Here is a 24,414-nt window from a genome sequence, read left to right on the forward strand (position 1 = left end):
CCAAGGATATTATTCCAAAATACCTAAAAATTATGAATAAGAAATTATTGGTAATACAAAATATATTTAAAATTATGACATTGAAATTAAATGATACGAATAAAGAAAGAAAGTAATAACTCTGACTCCACTTGGTTTCAAAATCCTTGTTTCTAGTAAACTTGGTTTTATGATCCTTGATTCTAGTAAACTTGGCTTTAGGATCCTTGATTCTAGTAAACTTGGCTTTAGGATCCTTGATTCCACCTTCCATTCGAGGAAGTAAGCTAGAATATGTTACTACGGACAGAAGAATTGCAAAAGCACGTCCTTGACCCCTAGCCTGACAGTCAACAACAGGACAACTTACACTATGGTTACACCAAATACTGTGCGCTTATTTCTCATTGAGAGAGAGAGAGAGAGATTCTATTTTTAGTGTATCGTTTCTGAGCTTTGGTGATTGTGAAACTCCATGATGAAAGCGTTGTTGATGTAAGTACATTATCTGGTTATTGTATGATACTATTTCCTGCAAATTACATGAACTAATTATTTTCCAACTGGTTAAATTGCATTATTTTGTGAACATGATTATTGGTGCAATCCACCACTTTCAATCTCATATGACTAAACTTTTTATATTGCTTTTCACATGCTCTTTCCATGTTGGTGATTATTATTTTAAGAGTACGGCATACTTACACAGTTTTACCATAATACGTTGCTATAACTATATGTATTACGTTGATGTCACCATATGGAATAATTCTCTATCATCGAGCTGAGAATAATTTAGTCTACCAATGACATGTGAACATGTTTTATATCTAACAAATCTGGGTGATTCAAAGATTAGCAAATGAAACTCGCCGTGAGCTTTATTACTTTGCAATAAAATATTGATTAAATCTTCATTTGCCAACTTTATATACTTTACAATAAGGAAAAGGGAACTTTTCCTTGGGGGAAACTTTGTAAAACTTGCACAATTTAAGTATCAATTCGTTGAAATTGTTTCATTCAGGGTCATAATGGGAAATAAAAAAAAAAATTAGCTTATATGTATTGATACACACTTATATTCCTAACTCGGCTACGCCTCGTGTTATTGTGGTACATTGCTGTTGATCATTATAAGAAAAATGATTGCTTAATCATGGTGTTATTACATTGTAGACCATTATAACTTTTAGGTTCCGTAAGTGGCGAGTATCCCATGAGAATTTATACTGTAGTACGCAGTCATTTGATTTTTATAGGGTGGTGGATTGATCATCGCGATGGTGAGAATTCCCGAAATATATTTAAAATCTGGGTGTCAGGGGAGTTAGTATATTCAACGTAGATATAATCTACCCATGTTGACTTTAATTGCCTAAATGCGACAAATTGTGAAGGAGCATGGTAATGGATCAAATTCACCCCAATTAGTTTGTCTTAATTTTCACCTGCTGCCAGTTTGAGAAAATGTGAAAATTAACTGAAATCAGATAGTCAACCACTTACGTTCATAAAATAGTTTAAAAAAAAAATAGTATTAAAGGTCACATGTTTGCATTGTTAGTAATCAAATAATATATTATATTTATAAGTTTATTTCTCGTTTGACTTGAAAACGGTGGGTATGAATGTATCGTAATGAATCTGATTGGACTGGGGTCTGTCAAACAATTTACGAACTTACAGTAATGTATTACGAAATTGTGTGTGCGTAGGCATACACTTACTGTGACGTTTCAGCTTATTTTACTAATAATATAAAGTCCTATTATGTCCATCGCTTACTTAGATACTATTGGTCGTTTTCTTTGATGCCTGATTTCCCATTTTCACTCGATATCAAACTGGTCTGTTTAGCCTTGCCACTTTTATGCTTTTGTATTATCTCTCTCCTTCAAATACTTCACTAGCAATGTCTTTTTTTTTCAAGCACTAGTCTAACTGTTTCACTTTTAAAAAAGGAAGCATGACTTTTGTAGCCTATCACAAATTGATCAGAAATGAATGAAGACTGGTTAAGTTTTTCAGAGGACCAAACATGGTCATTTTTTTAAGGATCGAATCATGAAATTCGGATTTTAAATGAAGTCCTACATTTGAAGTGAGGGAAAGGATGTCGGTAGTTATTGTTTAATACTGGCTTTAATGAAAAAAAATAATATAGAGCTCCATTTTCATAGCCTACTAATTAGATTACCAAGTACTTGCTCCACTTTGTGTTTTAAATAGCCACGGACATGAGTAGGAATGTCTCGCGTAATGTTTAATACATTTCTAATGAATAAAAATCCCTTAAAGTTTATAGCTTATATTCATTCAACATTCGTGTGAAAATTTAGAATTTATCAGAGCAGGTTGAGAGCTAAAATGAAAAGCAGATGGCGCTAATGTTACACAAGGACCAGTGTTGCCAGATATGGGAATTTATTCCTAGAATTGGGGATTTTGGGTGTCTGGTGGGGATATTCTGTACAAATTTCTATGAAGAGGATACAAAGATGAGTAAACCTTTATATTGTTGTAATTAGTTTGCTTCAACTTGCATAAGTATTGTAAGTAATTTCTATAGGAGTAAAGCCTACAGAATTATAAGAAAATATATATCTGGAAATAGTTTTTTTTTTGTTGTTTTAGGAATTTTTTTATCTTAAGTTTTGGGGATTTTTAGACTTGCCCATCTGGCAACACGGACAAGGACCCCAGAAGAAAATGTTCAGGCTCTGGAGATGAGTAACTTACACTTCCTCGTTGGCTGGTTTCCGTGTCCTTGTTCTGTTTGTTTGTAGATTTTCACGATTGATATGTGCACCCTCTTAGCCTACCAACTGTCTACGGCGAATTTTGATATTGGCGCTAGTGAGCATTTCAATTAGTTAAATTGCATTTCTAATTTAGAGGCGAGAATCGTATACTTCATGGATAAGTAAGTATAGTTGAGGTTTGATGGTATTTGCTGTTAGGTGTGCATTTGGGGCAAATTGGTGAAAGATTCCTTTGCTCATTAGTCTCGTGTTTTATTTGGTTTTGGTATAGGATTCATTTTCAGTAGCTTTTGTGGGTAAATGTCCGGGAGAAGGTCGCACCCGTTTTTCAAGTATTAACGACGAAAAACGGCATAAAACGACCAGAATGGTGTTGCACATCGCATAGAAACACGAGGAAATTAATAAAAAATAAACAAGACTTACTCTTACACAAAATGTAAGCATAAACCTACTACTACAATTATCCGGGACCCCAGTTGGAAGCGTGGTTTTTTTGGTGGGGGGAGGAGGAGAAAAGTGATTTTCGGGGCACTACCAAACCTAGGGCCCCGTACACCTACCTAGGCCTACCGGGTGGGGGGGGGGGGGCGCTCCTCCCCCCACCCCCCTAAAGGCCACAGTGATTTTCTGGGAAGATTTCATAGTGGACTAGTTTGTCTGCGGATTATAGTAGTTACAGGGCTCATTTGAGCTAAACACAAGACACAGTGACAGTGACAGTCAACAATAACAACAGACTTGGAAAAGTTCTCGGAGTTGGGGGAAGACAAGAGTAGCGTGAGTTTGATAGTCGATATTTCGACTGTTATTGAATTTCACAATATTATCTCACTCGTATACCACTATTTACATACATTCCTACACATTCTAGTAAAAAAACATTGAATATCACTGATATCTTCATGCGGCCCTCTCCTAGACATTAAAACTTTTGTGTCATCGCCTAAGCTTTGTGAGAATTGTTGGATTAGATTAAGTTTAATTATTCCAGCACGATATCTTGATTATCTGGCGAGGTTCTAAACTCTGGTGAACTCGGAGGCAATCATTTGGGTTTTAGGATTATAGCAGGTAAGCTTAGGCTTGGCAACTAACTCTGTATGACCAGGAGAATTTATAAGCTCTTCAATATACTACCGTAGTATGGTGGATAAATGAAAATTTGTATAAAGGTTCGGCAAGTTATGTCGAATGCATTAGTTTGATGGACCCTTTGAAAATATGAAAACCGTAAATGTATACTTTAATTTCTGGCCAAATACGCGAAACTTATTTTTTTTTTTCTAACTGCCATCTTATGTTTTATCCATCCTGCCATGAAAAGAGAGTTAAACAATCCAGGCATGAGGTATCTGGTAAAATTATAGAATAGTGCAATAACTGGTATGTAGTGCATTTTGGCTTTGTGAATTTTTTTTTTTTTTTTATTACTTATGACGGAAATCCATAGATTTTGAGTTATGGTGGGTCGACTACGCTAACTGCAAAACTAACTTTGTGCTAGGTATTGTCATCATCTGTACTCCTTAAAATATAGTGTCGTCATAAAATGCCAGACATCGTAATGAAAGGTTATCATAATCAAAACATAGTAATAGTAATGAAACACAGAAAATGGGACTTTACAATCCAGTTTTCTATGGAGTCGTTCGTAGCTGTGTTCATTGTATGATACGACAAAAATCTCTTCTTAATTGAGCGTATTAATGTTCGTTGGTACACCAAATTAACTAATAATTTACTGGTTTTTGTTCAGCTGTAGCTCGATTCACTCAATTTAACATTCTCATTGTTCTTAAGATCTGGCTAGCAGAATGTGCTGTAGCCTCGTAATATGATTTTAATTACTGATTAATCACTTGGTTCGAAGTGGTATTTGCTCATCCTTGGCTTTGTGTGCTTGCAATTTAATATTTTATTCCCCTTCTGTTGTGGCAGACAGTAGACCACATCACATGGATGTGCGCATAGGTTAGTAATTTGCCGTTTTACTTGTCTAATTAATCACTTGGTTCAAATTGATTTTTGCTCGGTCTTGGCTCTTTGCTGTCAATTTAACATTAAACTGCTCCTCTGTGCTGTTGAAGCGGTACAAAGTAAATCACATATCTATCATAGTACTTTAAAATATTGTACAATTAACTGGATAAAACCATTGATATGCCTATACAAATTTTAGCAAAGGGGTGAACCCAGTGAAACACTTAAAGGAGAAGTCCAAAGGGTCAAGTTTTAGCTTCTTGCTCCATCCTTTGTTAGATTATGGATTTGGCTTCCATTTCCTATTATCAGACTAATTTAATATATCATACATTTCTACCCTAACAATCATTATAACATGATGAAGAAAGTAAGAGCTGTAATTAAATTGTGTTCCAAATTTCAATACTGTAAACAAATATGCCTACCAAAAGGTTTAGAATGTAAAATGTTGGGTCCTTTGTTCTATTCGTACAAGTAACTTCATATAGAAGCACCACCTATCTGTTTTAATGAACTACCTGGTAGACTCGGACTCCTGCAGTATGCACAAACATTACTAAAGGAGAAAGATTTTGTTTTTGTTAAAATCTGTACACTTCATCAATAACAGCTTCTGCCAGTAGCATATGGATTCAAGATACTGTTTTTGCAAAGATCTATTCAATTATGCAGTATTCTACAATGGAAACTAGTTATCTTCCCCGGGGGGTTATTAGTAAAGTTACCCGTTAAGAGCAAAGAAATTCATAATATTGGTGCCCAAGTAGAAGTCTACTTATAATGCCCCAGAACAAGTTATCACTGCCTGCAAGTGGGTGGTTAACTCTCCAAATAGATAATCCATTGTTTTCACATGGTATCTATCATGGTAGGACTATTGTAGTTTATATTCCTTTAAATAGGGAATCAAATTTTACTAGCATAGCTAAAATAAAAGGCAAAAAGAGTCGACGTATAAATCCTCACAAAGTTATCCTGAGTAACAACAAAATGCTGTTTTTCATAACTAAAAAGTCACTGATACTGGTGTAAAGTACTGTAATTTCTGAAAAGTTCTATCTCTATAGTAGGCCTACAGCTTGATCGGCCAGTAACTACGTGCAATACAGTTTCATATGCTGTACTATACTTTAAATGCGATGTTTAAGTTTTCAATTAACGTATGAATATCCTAAGACGATTAGCAGTTAAAATAAAATTAAACAAGACTGCAGGGCATGGTGCAATCCTTAAGGCTCAGTACTGTATTAATGTTCAGTATCAAACACGAAATGTATGGTTACAGTATATAACAAATCCTTGCATAACATATTCATAACTTGAACTTGTCAAGAACGTATATCTTCTTTAAAAATCATGACCTTCCTCTGCCACTTGCTAAGATGAAGCCGCTCTCCTAAGGGCCAAGGCGTGGGTAAAGAAAGAGAAATTTTTGCTTGGCAAACGGTTGTGGGAGATGCTTTTGCAATGGAGGACTGGTAGAGTAAGATGGAAATGGCCAGAGATGTGACGTTGTTCAGGGAGGGAAACGAGAAAAGGCAAAGTGCAAACAAGTGCGAGTGGTTTGAAAAAGTCTTGCTGTGTGCAGCAGTCTTAACTGTGAGATCCATGAAGATTCAAAACTGTATTTAAGAGATTATGCAGTCTCAATATGTGGAATATTAAAACCCTAAAGTTTGCGATGATTTAGGGTTGACTGTAGCCTAAGTCTATTTAAATGCTCTTCTTGCATAATCCTATATGCAACTTTAGTTATAAATAATTTCCCACTTTTTTTTTTTTTTCATATTTTCCCTTAGTGCTGTTGACATAGTTCTCCTTTGCCTGCATCTTCTCCCACTTTTATGTGGGGTCGATGTTTCTGGCCAGCATTCGCCATCTACCTCTGCCCCACACTTCATCACCGGTTAATCCCTTTGATCGAAGGTCATCCTTGATACAGTCCATCCACCTTCGCTTTGGTCTCCCTCTCCTTTTCGTTCCCTGTACCTCCATTTCCATCACACTCCTCCCAATATACTGTTCATCTCTTCTCATGAGATGACGATACCACCTCAGTCTACTTTCTTGGAGCTTATCTGATAGTTTTCTAACTACTGTGCTACCCTTAATTACCTCATTCCGTATCTTATGTCTTCTTGTCACTCCTCACATCCATCTCTCTCATCTCTGCCACATCCAACTTCTTCTCTTCTGTCTTCTTTATTGCCCACGTCTCCGCTCCATACTGCTCTTAACATTTGCTTCTGCCCTTTCATACATATCTTGGGTGATTCTTACGTATTTCTCAGGGACTCCCTTTTCTCTCGTACATCTCCACGGCTCCTGACGTGGTACTCGATCGTATGCCTTCTCCATGTCAATAAAGACCATCCTTTGTTTCTCCTGATGTTTTTGTATCATCTGCCTTAAAGAAAATATTGCATCTACAGTCCCTCTTCCAGGCATGAATCCAAATTGTTCTTCACCAATTGTTGTTTCATCTGAGTTTCTTCTATAATCTTCTCCCATATCTTCATAGTATGGCTTATCAACTTTATGCCTCTGTAGTTACCACATTCCTGGATGTCTCCTTTTCCCTTATAGATTAGGATGATTAGGCTTCTCCATTCCTCTGGCATCTTTTCCTGATTGAAGATCTTTTGCATCAGGTCTCACAAGATATCTATGCCTTCCTCTCCAAGACTTCCATACCTCTACTGGTATATTATCCAGTCCTGCAGCTTTACTATTTTTCATCTTCTTTACTGCTTGTTCTACTTCTCTTCTAGTCACTCCTTTGGTAACTGCCTCGTTTGGGAGTCCATCTTCAAATACTGTTCTTAGGTTCTCCTCATTCAATAGTCCTTCAAAATAAGTTTCCCACCTTCTTTTAATTTCATTCTCTTCTGCTAGAACTATACCTTTGCTATCTTTTATTTGCCTTATCTGTGTCAGGTCTTTAGATGCAGCATCTCGGGCCATAGCAATTCGTAATATTTTCTTCTCTCCTTCTGGTGTTTCCATCTCTTTATAGACTTCATATAATGTCTCTGCCTTCACCTTTGCTACTGCTCTTCTTTCTTCTTTCTTTGCCTTTTTATAGTTTTCTTTATCCTGCTCTTGTCCTGATAGATCTGCCTTCTTCTTGGCTTCTTCCTTGGTTTTTACCCATTCTTGCACCTCGTCATTCCACCACCACGATTCTTTATCATTTGGGGGTCGTCTTCCTGATGACTTTCAAAGTACTTCCTCACTGATCCTTAGAATCGCTTTACTATTCTCAGTCCACCATTCTTGTACATCCTCATTTAACCTTACTGCTTCCAGCATTCTTTCCTTAAAGAAGACTCTTAGTTCTTCCTCTTTCAATTTCCACCACTTAATCTTTGGGTCCATTCTCGTCTTTTTACCAATACAATTCCTTAGTCTGTAATCAGTTACCACTAACCTGTGTTGCATTGCTAAGCTCTCCCCATTTATCACTTTGCAATTTCTAACCTTCGTCAGATGGTCTCTCTTACACAGCAGCAAATCTATTTGGCTCTCCCTGCCACCGTTACTGTAAGTAATCAGTCTGTTAATCTTTTTCTCAAAGGTGTTGATCATTGCTAGGTCAAAAGCCACTGCGAAATCAATCTCTCTCTCCCCCATCATTTCTCTCGCCCACACCCCAACCTCCATGCACTCTTCTCATCCCTTCCCTACTAATTCCCAAGTGGCCATTCAGATCTCCTATAATTACCCTTTCCCTTGCAGGAATTATTCCAAGCTCCTGGTCCATCTCCTCCTAGAATGTATCCTCCTCCTCCTCCTGTACATCCAGTTTGCGGGGCATAGGCACACTCCACATTGACTATTGTTGCTCCCAATCCCAGCTTTAAACTCATAGTTGTCATTTTCGTATTCACCCCAATTAAACTTTCCTTCAAATCTTTCGAAAATATTATTCCTACACCATTTCTTTCTTCCCTTATTTGCTCCACTGTAATAAAATTTACAACCTTCGCCTAGTTCTCGTGCCTTATTTTCCTTCCACCTGGTCCCCTGCACCCACAGCACTCCAATCTTCCTTCTCTCCACGAGGTCAACCAGCTCTCGCCCTTTTCCAGTCATTGTCCCCACATTCAGAGTTGCTACTCTCCTCGGATATTTTCCTCTGAGCTTGCCTCTTTAACCCAGCCCGCTCATGACTGGGTAGCCGTTGCCGATTTTTTGGGGGGGATCAGGCGAGGTCCCAACGCGTCGCCTACGGGGAACGCCCTAGCATTAATTCTATTCATACAATCTTCACTGGCTATATTGGTTTTGGTTAATTTTTCATGGCCGGATGCCTTTCCTGCCGCCAACCCTCCACGTTTACCCGGGCTTGGGACTGGCACCCAGTTGAGGCTGGCTTGACCCACCTCAGTGGCTGGGTTGTTGACATAGTTGCCATACAATGCTTAATCCTATATGGAACTTTAGTTATAAATAATTTCCCACATTTTTTTCATATTTCTGTGTTGGCATAGTTGCCATACAAAATTTCAGACTTGCTTTTAATGACTGAACAATTGTATTTCACTAGGAGAACTTGAAACCAACACAGGAATACTACCTAGCCCTTTACCTCGACTCTTGTCTTGGTTTGTTTGGAAGTGTATTATGTTCTTCTCTACACTCAAATAGTCTCGTTATGGTACAGGAAATTGAAAGTGAATGTTTTCATGGCTATAAAACTCTGTAAAAGTTGTCTTGGTCAGATACACTAGGAACACACCATTTCTTGGTCTTTGGAATACAAAATTACCAAAATTTTGGAGCTTTGAAACTGTTCCCCTTGAACATAAAATAACCGTTCAGGCACTCTTAACTTTTTTACCGAACAATTTATTGGTAGCTTTTTTGCTTCCTGTAAAACAAATGAAAATGGAGAATAAAAGATCTTTAAAAATAAGATATTTTGTGCTGCAATGAAGGGAAGTTGGGTTGCCAAATAGTCACGTGATAATAGGGTGCTGAGTGGTCATTGACTATGATTGCAATGATCACCCAGTTCTAATAAGAGAAAATGGTAAATAGAGAGGTTTTTGTTAATGGTAACTGAGCATTTGTAGTAAGTTACATACAGTATAAGGGACTGCGAAAAAAAGTTATAAATGGAAAAATTTTCTATCTAGGCATTGTAATTGTTAATGTATAATAACACTAGATATTCTGTTGGAAAAATATGCAGTTTATGATATTTTGCTTGAAAGTAATAGTATATAATTACCAAAAGTTTTGTCTAAAGACCAACTAAAAAGTGCTATACAGACAGTGGTAATATCAGTACTGTAGATATTTAGTATTTGAATTTGTAATTTGTTTTTTAATTGTTTTTGCAAGGAAGCAAGCCACTGCCTTTAATATGAATATGACTTCAGTGTAGCTGGAATGGTAATTTTAGACTTAAAAATAGGTAAACATAATAGATGGTGCGTAATTGGTACTGTATGTGTATGCCCTGCCCACTATAACCAGGTAGAGCAACAATCGGTTTGGCTTTCGTGGATCAGTATGGACGTACTTCTTTGCTGCCTCTCGGCTTTCCTGTTGAACCTTATTTTTTTCTTTAAGTGTTTGTGCAGACATGTGGGTGTGCCATAGTAAACCCGGTTGGAACTACGGCCGGTGCTATTTTAACCCCTTAGTGAATCCCCTTCAACTTCGTCTTTAGCAGGGGCCATGGCTGTTCTGTCGTTCTGTAACAAATTTAGGCTGTGGCCTCCTTTTCAGTGGGTGGCTTTCACAAAGAAAAGGTTGTAGTAGTAGTCAAAGATTGGTTCTTTGGCGTCTGAGTTCGTCGTGCATAAGCAGATAACTCGAGGAGTTCTATAGATGCTGCTCTTTATCAAATTCAAAGCCTACTCTGTCACCTTCGGGTTCCACTAGGGTTAGTACCTCCGATGAGATTCGCAGGGTGAAGGGAAATCCCACTTTGCCCCCGGGGCACATGTTGAAGAAAGCTGAAATCTTCTCCCAGTGAAGGAAATACTCTCCTGCATATCTCAGTGCTTGTTTTTCCCTGGGTTTCTTGATGACTAGGCTACCCCTGCAAGGACCTATAACTTTGACAGTTGTTGCCTTCCCTAGGTATTGACGGCACCCTGTTAACAGAGAACCTTCTAGAAGTGTTAGCCCATTACTCTCCCCTCTTCTTTGGCTGCTCCATCTACAGAGAAGAGACATGACGCCATGCCCCTCGAGTCCTCATCTGCTGTGGAGGAGAAACCAGTTTCTGCATCGGTTTGTCAGAAGGAATCTAAGCATAGATACCAGTCTTCCCCCTCCCAGTCAAGTGTTTCTCTTCTTTCTCGACTGTTGCCGAGTCTTTGTTCACTGAACCCTAGGATGGCCGATCAGTCTTTTCAGACACAGAACTGTTCCTACCTACACCTGGAAGAAGCGGCGCTGTACTGAAAACCGACCCAGCCTATGAAAGGGTTTCAGCAACGGGTACAGGAAATCAATCCTGCTCCCAGAGTTCGGAGCTCGTACGGGATCGTGCACAAGCACTGCTGGTCGTAGGGCTTGTCACTGCCCTCCTTCCCCCTTTCCCCTGATAGGCCTATTATGCATGAATACACGATTCATAATTTATACCTACGAAGAAAACTGTCCCCAAGTGATTTGCCAAAGGTGAAGGAGAGACTTTACATAGTTCTCACTCAGCCGAGCAACAAGAACCTCCCTCAGGCATGTGCAAGAAGGAGGTAGATTTATTCTCCTAGTCGCTGGAAAGAAACAGAGCAGGATTTCTTCCTCTCCTCACACTCCCCAATGATATTCTTTTCCTACCCTCCTCAATTGCCTAAACTCGGCACTTGCAGCAGAAGTGAAAAGAATAATGCAGAATGGTTTAGTATGGCCTAGAAGTAATAGAAGAGATGGTCCTCCTGGTGAGCAAGTCTAATGGAGGATGGAGATAGTCATCAATCTTACTGTTCTAATCAAGTTAGTTCTTCAGACTTCGTTAATGATGGAGACTGCAAGTACGGTACGTGTAACCATCAGGGATTGTCTTCATGCTCTGTGCACAAGTCAACGATATGAATCTTGAAGCACTGATCCATCGGTCAAACAAAGTCCCTCTACTTGGGCCTTAAAAGCATTGTTTACCAATTCAAAGCCCTGAGCTTGACTGTCTACAGCTCTGAGTGTTCGCTCAAGTATTTACACTCTTCTAGTCTCGGGCCCAGTCGAACAACTTCCAGGGTATCACAATGATTGGCAGATTGTATAGTCCTTTTGCCACAATATGGGGATTGGCATCAGTCGAAAAATTTGGTCTCGCGGCCAAATCAAGGATGGAGTACCAAATCAAGGATGGAGTACCTGGGTATGCTGATGGACTAGGCAGCAGTGGAGCCTTTCCATCAAACAATTGTATTGACAGACCCTTGGAGGTAGTGCAACTGTTTTCTGATGTTCAACAGTTTTTGGCTCGTTGGTGACTTCCGCCTTTGATTTTTTAATCCCCACCTCCTGATTATGCTGTTAAAATGTATCTGAGTAGGAGTGGGACGTACACTCTCGGAACAAAACAGCCTTGGGATTGTGATCTGCAGCAAAGGAGCTGCACATCACTGTTGGAATTGCAAGTGAAGTTTATGAAGTTGCATGCTTTCCAACAGCTTGATGGGGCACTCTGTAGTGTTGGGGGACAATACTACTATAATAGCCTGCTTTGTCAATGTAGGAGGCACTATTTCAGTCCCTTTGCTTGGTGAAGTAAGAGTGCACGCGATTTAGGCGGATTTCCATAGCGCGACCGCCAACGCGTGAGGCTGTAGGACGACGAACGGCTAGGTCACAGTCATTGATCCCTCCCCCCCTCCCCTGCCCCCCCCCTCCCCTCCCTCCCCCCTCCCCTCCCTCCCCCCTCTCCCCCCTCCCCCTCCCTCCCCGCAAGCGCAGGAAAGCGCGCTCCCCGGAGGGAGGGATTTCTCCAGATAGGTTCCAGGAACTTGCCTGCTTCTTCTTTTCAGGCCGACCCTGCTTTGGTAACTCCTCCTAGGGATCGAACAATCCCCTTCCCTCCAGAGGGAGTTCTGTCAGTCGACAGCCCTGGTTTGGGTTCCTCGTCAGAGTGGTCATACAGGCTTTCAAGCCTGTTCTCTCTGACCTGGGACACAAAGCAGTGGCAGTCTCGACTCCCCTGAGGAGGAAGAGAGGAGGAGTGGACGTGGTAACTTCTCTAAGGGCGAAGTTGACTCCTCGGAAGTCTTTGAGGAAGACTCCCTACCCCCCCCCCCCCCCCAGACTTTCTCTCCCTCCCCTTCGGACGAGGATTTCCCGTCCTCGGGGGAGTCCCGTGAGGTGAGACGTTCCCCCATCGCACCAACGAGGGAAACCCCACCTCGCGCAGAGAAATCCTCTCGGGTAGGGGTGGAGAACAGCCTCCCACCATCACTTCTGGAGTCCTGTATCCCTCCCAGGAGGGAGTTGAAGAACTCCAAGGCAATTCCGAAGTCATCCTCGAGGATCAGACCAGAGCCAACCAAGCCCTTGGAGAACGTCCACGAGTCCCCCCGAGAAGAGCCTTCGGGGACAGGAGACTTTGCTGCCAGCCCTTCAGGAGGGGAGCTTCAGGAGTCAGAACACGCTTTCTGGCAAGTTCTGACCCTTATGAGGAATCTCAACGGGTTCTCAGATCCAGAGATTCTTCCTCGTGAGGGTAAGGACACGGTCCTGGACCGAGTCTTTGGTTTTCAGAAACCCGCTAAAGCCAGTGCGGCTCTACCTTGGTTCCAAGGGGTTAAGAATGCCAGAGATAAGGTTGAGGGCCAGCTCTCCGAGCTTGCCTCTTCCAGCCGGTCCAGCGCCGGGAACAAACTACTCCCCGCCGCCTCGTGTCCATCAGAGGAGGTACTTTAAGATCATGGAGGAGACTTGTCTAGCTCTTCCTTTGCACCATTGTTTGGAAGAGCTTTCCAAGAGAGTCCTTCTCGAGAGACACTCCACCCGGCAGGTGGTTTTCTCGGCTACGGAGATCCTCAGCCAGGAGAAGGTAGCGAAGTGTGCCATGCAGGCAACTTCGTGGCTGGACATCTGGCTAGGGTCTCTAGGCATCCTGCTATGATCCGAGGATCTATCCAAGGAAAGTAGCAGAAGGCCATGGAGACATTTCTACTCTCGGGCACTCGTACCATCGAGTTTCTAGCCCACCAAATCTCGAACTTGTGGGCTTACACCATCTTGAAGCATCGAGATGCGGTGTCCGAGAGGTTTCACCAGAAAGTCCCTAACACCGAGATAAGGAGGCTCAGACATTCTTCCATCTAAGAAACTTCTTTGAGCCTAAGGACGTGGAGTAGGCAGTTGAGAGGTGGAGGAAGTCCAACCAGGGCTCCCTCCTGCAGAGGGCTTTAACATCTAAGCCCTATAATCCTCCAGCAACCACGTCCTACCAAGATGACAAAACCGGTAACGGCAGCAAAGACAATGGTGTCGAAGCCCTTTCATGTCAAAGACAAGAAAGGCAAAAAGTCCTCCAGGGGAGGGAAAAATCCTAGAGGGAGTGGCCAAGGCATGTCCACCAGTAGGGGGATGCCTGCAAAGTTGCGCAACCAGGTGGCAGCAACTCTGGGCCGATTCCTGGAGGATTTCCGTAATCAGTCAAGGATATCGCGTCCCGTTCATAACATCTCTACCTCCCCTGACAGCGGATCCAGTGTCGTTTAGCTCCCTTGCTATGGGATCGGCAAGGGGGCAAGCTCTTCGGGCAGAAGTCGAGACCATGTTGAAGAAGGGCGCTCGTCGAGAGGTTGTCGACGGGTCCCCAGGCTTCTTCTTCAGTCGACTCTTTCTTGTAAAGAAGGCGTCTGGAGGCTGGAGACCAGTTATCGACCTCTCAGCTCTGAACAGGTTTGTCAAGCAGACCCCGTTCAGCATGGAGACGGCAGACACGGTCAGACTTGCAGTGAGACCTCAAGACTTCAGGTGTACACTGGACCTGAAGGACGCGTACTTCCAGATCCCAGTCCATCAGTCTTCAAGGAAGTACTTAAGATTCTGCCTAGATAACAAGATATACCAGTTCAAGGTACTGTGCTTCGGTCTCTCCACAGCACCTCGGGTTTTCACCAGTGTTTTCACCCTGATATCATCGTGGGCACACAGGATCAGCATCCGTCTCCTCTGTTATCTGGATAACTGGCTGATCCTAGTAGACTCTGAGTCAACCCTTCTTCGACACCGAGACGAACTTCTGAGACTTTGCCAGGATCTGGGGATCCTAGTAAATCTCAAGAAGTCTTCCCTGCTACCAACTCAAAGACTGGTATATCTAGGCATATAATAGACACCAATCTCCACAAAGCCTTCCCATCAGCCGACAGGATAGCAAGGCTGAGGAGGGTCGCGAGTCCTTTCCTCAGACGAGAGGAACTCCCAGCCCAATCGTGGTTACGTCTCCTCGGTCACCTCTCATCCCTGGCCCGTCTAGTTCCCAAAGGTCACCTCAGAATGAGATCTCTTCAATGGCGACTCAAGTCCCGGTGGAATCAAGGACATGATTCCCCGGACGTCATGATCCCTATGGGTCCTGCGGAACGGACGGACCTTCAGTGGTGGGTGACAGACGAGAACCTACGAAAGGGAGTGGATCTTCTCGTCCTCCCCCCGGATTTGATGCTGTTTTCGGACGCTTCAAAGAAAGTGGGGGCCCCACGTTCTGCACCACAGGACCTCAGGCCTATGGTCAGAATCAGAAAAGTGCCTCCATATAAATCTGCTAGAAATGAAGGCCGTATTCCTGGCTCTTCAACAGTTCCAACAATTCTTGGCTGGTCACTCTGTGGTGGTGATGAGCGACAACACCACAGTAGTGGCTTACATCAACAAGCAGGGAGGTACCTTTTCAGAGCAGCTATCCCATCTCACAGTATAGATACTGAGATGGACCGAAGTCCACTCGATCCCACTATCGGCTCGCTTCATTCCAGGCAAGAGGAATGTGCTCGCCGACAGTCTGAGCAGAGCGTCTAAGATAGTGAGTACTGAGTAGTCTTTGGATCATCTAGTACTGTAGTCAACAAAGTCCTGACTTTGTGGGGTTCCCCGACTGTGGATCTGTTCGCGACAGCGTTGAACTTCAAGCTTCTGATGTACTGCTCCCCAGTCCCGGATCCCAAGGCACTCTGGCAAGATGCCTTTCAACAACGGTGGGACAACATCGACGTTTACGCTTTTCACCCGTTCTGTCTGATGAGAAGGGTACTGAACAAGACCAGAATATCGGTCAATCTCTCGATGACCCTAATAGCTCCGCTATGGCATCATGCGGAATGGTTCCCGGACCTTCTGCAGCTCCTAACGGAACTTCCGAGAGAACTCCCTCCACGACACGAGCTACTCAAACAACCACACGCCAACATCTTTCACAAAGCCGTAGCTTCGCTTCGACTTCACGCCTGGAGACTATCCAGCATCTCCTCGCAGAGAGAGGTTTTTTGCAACAAGTTGCGAACAGGATGTCTGGACACCTGCGAAGGTCATCCGCAGGGGTCTACCAGGCAAAATGGAGAGTTTTCTGTGGTTGGTGTCGTGGAAGGGGTATCTCTCCACTCGATGTCACTATTCCAGCAATAGCGGAGTTCTTCGTGTATTTGTGAGAAGAAATGCGCCTTTCAGTCTCGGCGGTGAAAGGCTATCGCTCAGCCTTAAGTCTAGCCTTCAGGCTCAAAGGAGTGGACATTTGTTCTTTGCTGAAACTTTCCCTACTCATACGAAGTTATGAAGTTAGCTGCCCTCAGTCGAGAGTGAGACCTCCTCCATGGAACGTGGTTCGAATTCTCCGGTCTCTTAAGAGACCTCCCAACGAACCATATACCCAGGCTTCAGATCGCCACCTGACTTGGAAGACGGTGTTCCTGCTAGCTTTGGCCTCGGCCAAGCGAGTCGGTGAACTCCATGGTCTCTCGTATGACATCGCCCATTCAAGGGGATGGGGGGGAGGTAACGTTCAGATTCGTCCCTGAGTTTGTTGCCAAAACTCAGAATCCGCGAGTGCCGGACCCACGGTTCGACTCTTTCCAGGTTTCGAGTCTTTGTTCTGTAACAGATGACCCAGACCATCTCCTACTGTACCCAGTAAGGAGTCTGAGGCTGTATCTTAAAAGAACGGCAGCAGTTCGTCCCCAAGTGCAGGCATTATTTGTGAGCACTGGGAAGATGAAGAGGAGGGTTACCAAGAATACCATCTTGGCATGGATTTGGAAGGTAATGCATCTAACCCTGAATCCTGACCCTCCTCAGTCATGTCTCCCTAGAGCACCCGATGTCAGGGGCGTTGCTACGTCCCTGGCCTTCAAATAGAACTTCTCAGTGACGCAGGTTCTACAAGCAGGGGTGTGGAAGCGTCAAACGACCTTCACAGCCCACTACCTGCAAGACGTGACCCACAGGAGACTCGATACGTTCTCTATCGGTCCTGTGGTGGCTGCACAACAACTGGTTTAAACCTTAGGCTCCTTAATGGACAAGTAGCAGAGGGTTGAGGGCATTGTAACTCGGTCTTAGTCTGCATGGATGAAAAGGTATGTCTGGCCCTTATTCTTTTCTTCATCCTCCCCTCTCTTGGGGAAAGCAGCATCCTGGGTTCTCTGCACAGCTGACCTCAAACCACTGCAGGTAAACCATGTTTCCTTGTGTTCCTAGTATTAAGTTAATACTGTCACGTCCCAATACCCTGACGAGGTGGTATTGGGATAGTCCTAGCCTAAAGTTTCGATCTAAAGGACTTCAGGTCAACTTCCTAGGATGAGTCACTCTTCAACCTTCACACACAGCTTACATAGGCCGCAGCCTCAGCCTTTGCATAGCAAGGTGCTAGCGAGGTGCAGGGACTCCTTATTGTTGAGTGCTGACGCACTCAGATATTGAGTCCCCGGGCAAAAGCCAAAAGCCAGTACTGGCCGGGACTTACCACCCTTCCTAAGGGTTGAGTCACCCATATTATATAGCGTGGTTTGTATTTCAGTTACGGAACAAATGACAAATTCGTAGGTAATTTGTATTTTTCCTAACTATACAAACCTTAGCTATTTAATCAAACTTGCCCGCCAGCCCTATCCCCCTTGAAGTCCTATCTCTAAGCAAAATGAGCTCAGCACAGGTGTGTGTGAGGGGGGGGGGGTTTAGCAAGCTACCCTCCCTACCCCCCCCCCCCCCCCCGCTAACTAGCGGTGGGGTAGTAAACCCTCGTTAAAATTCTAATGGCTCGTCATTTCAGCTACGCCGAAAGTAATTACCCATATTAAATAGCTAAGGTTTATATAGTTAGGAAATATACAGATTACATACGAATTTGTCATGTTTCCTGTCTTTTCTATGTGGCTTGATTTTAAAATTTAAAGCTTGAATTATTCTATAAATTTGTACTTTTATAAAAGTAGTTGTGTATAATTGTTAGTTGATTGATTTATTGATTAATTTAAGGTTTTCTGGCATCCTGACATCTAAGGTCATTAACACCAAGATTGTTAGTTGATGCTCTTAAGCCTCTGTGTAGTAAGAAGGTAATAGTAATCAGTATTTGTTACTTCCTCACCTTATTAATGTTAGCAGTTATGATGTACTGTACAAGTGTATACTGCTTATCGTAGTCATGAAAAATAATTTTCTAAATTTATTCTTACTACCTATATATTTAGTATGTCAACACACATTAACTGTTGATGGCATTTTCAGGGTCTGGATGAAGAAAACTTGTGTGATTACAGGACAAGTCTTGGATGGAAATACCTGAACACTTTATGAAGAGTGAAGCATCTCATCTTTAAGTTTTCTTTACTCAATTTGGATTATAAGTGGGAAAACCTGAAAAACTATCTCAACTGGGAAATGGATACCTCTGTAAATTCAGCCCCGTACTGAGCTTTGTGAAAATCATTTTTGATCTGTAAGTAAGATGGTGTAAATACCAATTTGTTTGGTTGAAATTATTCAATGATTTAAATGAGAATAATTTAGTTACCACTTTCTTTCATCCTGGTGTTCAACCTTTTAAATAACTTGGGAATATCTAGCCAGTTACACCAGAGTATAGAAGTGCCTCCCATGTCCCAGCACCAGGCAAAGGGGCCAAAACATGAATCTATCCAAACTATATTTATATCTGGTTACCTGTTGAAAAATTATTTGGCTTTATAATTACGGTCATAGGTTTGTTATAAAGATTAGGATACAGATTATAGGTCTGTAAATTTTGTGTTTCATTCCTCTTTGTATGGTTTTAGTTGAATTTTCTGTCTATGGTTGGTTGGTTACAGCCTTTGGTGTGTGGGAATATTTGTTGCTTAATTCATGAATACACGTATGTTAGGGTATCAATATTGGCTTATATTGAAGATGTACAATATGCTTAACTAATGATATAATCCTTGCTTGAGATTTGTCCTGGTCTCCTTTTTGAAGTTGCACATTGAATAATACTGGAAATCATAGTAGTCTCCTTTGCAAACAAAATTGCACAATGTTTTTGAACATTTACTTGGCAAATATGGTTCTATAAGGTAGTATTTCATTGCTCTAATACCTTTCTGTATTGATGCATTGGCATTCCTTACTGGGATGTTTAATTTAAATAATTCCCTGTAAGGTACAGTTGATATTCATCTTGATCTTTACAAGTTTGAAATACTTAGTTATTTCTTTCACAAGTTGGATATACGATAATCAGTGGCCAATGACCCCTCCATCTAAATTAGGACAAAAAATTACCTGTCCCTTAGTTCAGGTAGACCTATAAGGCCATTTCTTCATAAGACAAAATTTGCTGTGGATGATGAATAAATTTACACATAGATTTACCGATACATGTAACTGCTGAAGAAAGAGGAAAGATGTGAGCAAGGAGAGGGAGTAATATTGTTCATGCTCTTTATTTTAGGGATAAATACAGTAATTGGCTGTTTCCTGTATTTTCTACGTGGCTTGATTTTAAAATTAAAATAGCTTAAATTGTTCTGTAATTTTCTACATTTATAAAAGTAGTGGTGTATAATTGTTAGTTAATGCTCTTAAGCTTCTGTGTAGTATGATGGTAGTGGTAAGAAGTATTTGTTACTTCCTCACCGTATTAATGTTAGCAGTTATGATCTACTGTCCACCATATTAATGTTAGCAGTTATGATCTCTGTACAAGTGCGTACTGCTTATCGTAAAGTCACGAAAAATAATTTTCTAAACTTATTCTTACTACCTATATATTTAGTAAGTCAACGCACATTAAGTGATGTAATTTTCAGGGTCAGGATGAAGAAAACTTGTGTGATTACAGGACAAGTCTTGATGGAAGTAGCTTAACACTGTATGAAGAGTGAAGCATCTTATCCTACAAGTTTTCTTTTACTCAATTTGGAATAAAAGTGGGAAAACATGAAAACCTATCTCAACTGGAAAATGGAAACCTTTGTAAATTCAGCCCTGTACTGAGCTTTGTGAAAATCATTTTTCATCTGTAAGTAAGATGGTGTAAATACAGATTTGTTTGGTTGAAATTATTCGATGATTTAAATAGGAATAATTTAGTTACCACTTTCTTTCATCCTGGTGTTCAACCTTTAAAATAACTTAAGAATATCTAGCCATTTACACCAGAGTATAGAAGTGCCTCCCAGCACCAGGCAAAGGAGCCAAAACATGAATCTATCCAAACTATATTTATATCTGGTTACCTGTTGAAAAAAATTATTTGGCTTTATAATTACGGTCATAGGTTTGTTATAAAGATTAGAATACAGATTATAGATCTGTAAATTTTGTGTTTTTGGATTCTCATTCCTCTTCGTATGGTTTTGGTTAAATTTCTGTCTATGGTTGGTTGGTTGCAGCCTTTGGTGTGTGGGAATGTTTGTTGCTTAATTCATGAATACCTGTATGTTAGGGTATCAATATTGGCTTATATTGAAGGTGTGCTATATGTAACTTTTAAAATGATTGGTGTTATAGCAGTGTTGGGACAATAAATTGTTCATGCTCATATCAGCAAAGGAATTGTTCACCTTTGTTGATTGCTGTTTAGTAGTTAGATTTGGATTATACAACAGTTGCGGGTATGTTGAAGATGCTGTTGAACTAAAATGAAAAGTTCAGGTGTATTTATGATATTTTAAGATCGGAAAGAAATGGGTTATTAGAATAAAGGATTTTATCAAATATCATTTACTTGAATTTAAATTTTTTCCTTTGAAATTAGAAAGGTTTTATTTTGAAACACTGAAGCATTGCACCATACAATGAGAGGTCCCTTGTTGCAAGTTAGTCTTTGGTTGATTATTTTCCATTTCAAAACTCATACTGTACAGATCTTGATGTTGATCTTAATCTTAGCTTTCAATAATTTAAACTTTGTGATCAATGGATACGGAAAAAACACTGAATTAGGTTTTAAAATAGACATTTATTTTCTGATATTTATTTTATTAACATTTAAGTATAAAGACCTTTTTCATTAAACATTGACCTCTTTCAGTTATGGAGAAGAGCTGGATAATTATTTAAAATAAGCATAGATCCAGGATGGCAAACCTTTCAAGAATATATCAAAGGTCAGTTAAGTTCTTTACATATCATATGATGGTTGGTGAGACAAGTGCTTGAACATACTTTACTTTTAATTACATTATATCTTATTTATAGAAATTGTACTTTGAATGGTAACAGAGTTATTCTTTTGCTAACAAAATTGCACAGTATGAATTTGAACATGGCTTGCTTAGTATACTGTACATGGTTATGGTAGAATCATCATTGTTAAACTCTTGATACATTTTTGTATTGGTAGACATATCCAAATGCACGGGTTCATTATGTAATTTGTACCACATTTAGGGGAAAATTAACTTGTTTGAATTTCATTAAAATTTACAGGTTTAAATGTCACTAATGATAAAAGGAAGGGAGGGATGAAATTTCTGCCTCGCTAGGTGGCTGAAAGACCCAGCGTCTGGATATGAGCAGCAGCTAAGCATCCTCTCCAGCAAGACTAGTATGTAGGATGAATTGGTCCTTTAGTTTAGTTAGAAAATTTTTTAGAAGTAACTTTTGTCTTTAAGAACAAGTTTGTTAAAGTCATTAAACATCCATTTAAATTTACTCATTTCAAGTGATTGCTGGAAAAATAAAGCACTATTGTGAGCAAGAAGGGAGAGTAGCCTACTTGAAGGCACATGGTAGTGGCAAAAACAAAATTATACTTTTATTTTTCGAATTTGATTTGTATAAAAAGTGGTTATTGTAGGAGCTCAAAACTACTCAAACAACTTTTTAAAAAAGGACCTAGTTAAAGCCGTAAAGCTATATTATAGCAAGAAAGTAATGGTTGCTATAGTCTTGACACTTTTCAAGTATTTATTTCTTTCTTATTTATGTAATTAGAGTATACGGAACCTTTCATAAATGCATATTGCCTATAGTACAGCTAATGAAAACTAATTCTCCTAATGATGATTTATTTTTCATCTTATATTAGCTTCTGATAAAATGCTAGCAGACAGTAACTGACAAAAACTTTCAGGTGTAGTATGAAGACAACTTGAGCTAATTGCAGACCTAGTCTTGGATCACAGTACCTGATCATTGTATGAGTGAAGTCTTGTAAATTTTAGTCTACTCCATATTGGTACGGGCATTATTCTACTCCAATTCGGTACGGGCAAGTATTGGAATTTTTTTCTTCTTTTTTTTTGTCCTAATGAAAGGTGTTGCTTGGAATTATGATTGAGAAAGGGATATTTTTTGGAATGAAATGAACCCTTTGCTATACAATTAAACTCTGGAAATTATCCATTTAAGTGTTCAAGAACAAGTAGTAAATTTAGATAGTTATGGTTGAAGTGATTCAGTGATGGCCTCTTATGTTTTGAACTTTTAACATTACAGGTTCCTTTCTACCATTAGGGTGTTAATCAATCCATTCAATTATTACCTCAGAGCAATTTCATGGTACTACCCATCTGTTGCACCTAGGTACTTAATTCCTCGTCCAAGGATCCAGTGCAGGACAAATAAATTCACACTTCATAATTGTCACAGGTAATGATCTGTTTAGAAAATTAATATGCACATCAATTTTAATTACTTGATATAAGTTTAATGTAGACAAAGTTTAGCATGGCTTACTATCGACAGACTACAGCTGTGAAATTATATACGGGAGATTTCTGTAGTTGAATATTTAATTTTGCTACTGGTAAGGCATGCTTTTTGTTTGGTACCAACTCAAATTTTGGGAACCATGACATCTGTAGAAATATTTATTGCTTCGAGAACTTTTATAATGATGATTTCAATATAATGACACTTGATCAAGGTGTAGTTAAAAAAGAAAAGATTCATGATTATAGTATAACGGTTTAAACCTGAAAAAAACTTTGGATTTTGTTGTGTAAGGAGTTATATTGTGTAAGGAGTTATTTAATGTCTAATGACTAATGTTTTAACCCTTGTACAGAAAAGTATGGCTCATATTAGTATTTAAGAGACTAACAATTTTAAGCCAGTGATCCTAACTTAATCTATAAGTTTTGTGAAAGACTAAGGTGTTTTCAGTAGTTCAGGTCACAATTAAAGGAATGATTGGCGAAGTTATTAGCTTTTTCTTATACAGGGAAAGTAGTGACAATGGAGGGCAAAACATCACTACTAGAGTATCGCCACTTAGAGCTTTTAAAATAATTCTGCCAATATAATTTTCCTTCCATTTGATTGACAGACTATTGAAGAAATAAAGTTGCTGAGCCTCATTATATATATAGTAATTAATATTGTAATTTTTATACATTTTGGAATTGCTCATAAATAAACCACTCTCCAATTCCAGATAAAAGTAATGTGGTAAAACAAATGGAAGCATTGGCCACGGGATGAATTGGAATATGCAGGAGAAAAAATATCAAAAGGAAAAGAACAATGCAGTTGAAATGCGAGTGAGAATAATCAAAGCAGCAGTAACAAAAAACAATGCAGTCAAGATGTGAGAGAGAATAAATCAAAGCAGCAGTTACAAAGAGCAATGCAGTCGAGAAGTGAGTGAGAATAATCAAAGCAGCAGTAACAAAGAACAATGCAGGCGAGATGTGATCGAGAATAATCAAAGCAGCAGTAATAAGGAACTATAGTTTGAGAAGAAGAAAGGCATAATGCATTAGCCGGAGTAAATTAATATTAAACAACCAGCCTGAGAGACATGGAAATGATGCAGCAGTTGAAACATTGCTTGCCTGAGAGAAATGCAGAAGTTGAACCTGACTTAGGATATGAGATTCATGCAGCAGGAATAATGTGAAACAAGAAATGGGGATATAAGATTCATGCAGCAGGAATGATGTGAAACAACAAATGGGGATGGATATAAGATTCATGCAGCAGGAATAATGTGAAATAAGAAACTATAGAGGAAAAATAAAATGCAGAAGTAAGGGGTTATTAGAGCAAAGGTGAATGCAGAGTAAGAAAACTTAAAACCAGTAGTAAATGGGTAACATTATTTGGAATTAAAAAACTTATATATGTTATATACTCTATTTATTTTCCTATTACTTTAAACTTACGTCAACTTGTGTTTTTTTTCCTCGTTTTTAATGCTTTCCAAATCTATCCTTCCTCTGAACTTCTTTTATCCTCTGCCCCTTCTCCTGCTACATTTTTCCATCACCTTCAATAATTATATCCTGCC

The 24,414-nt window shown here is 40.2% G+C and overlaps 1 long non-coding RNA gene across 2 annotated transcripts; it reads left to right on the top strand.

Moving 5' to 3' along the window:
- The first annotated feature begins 241 nt into the window (after positions 1–241).
- LOC137657649 (uncharacterized) lies at positions 242–24,413 on the top strand. Of its 2 annotated transcripts, XR_011047179.1 has the most exons (7): positions 242–474; positions 18,426–20,196; positions 21,211–21,286; positions 21,609–21,726; positions 22,255–22,386; positions 22,620–22,772; positions 23,560–24,413. It is a non-coding gene; the product is annotated as an uncharacterized lncRNA (long non-coding RNA). The 2 variants fall into 2 exon arrangements; XR_011047180.1 differs by lacking the exon at positions 21,609–21,726.
- Position 24,414: the final 1 nt, after the last annotated feature.

The sequence above is a fragment of the Palaemon carinicauda genome, chromosome 18, assembly GCF_036898095.1.
Source record: "Palaemon carinicauda isolate YSFRI2023 chromosome 18, ASM3689809v2, whole genome shotgun sequence".
NCBI lineage: Eukaryota > Metazoa > Arthropoda > Malacostraca > Decapoda > Palaemonidae > Palaemon > Palaemon carinicauda.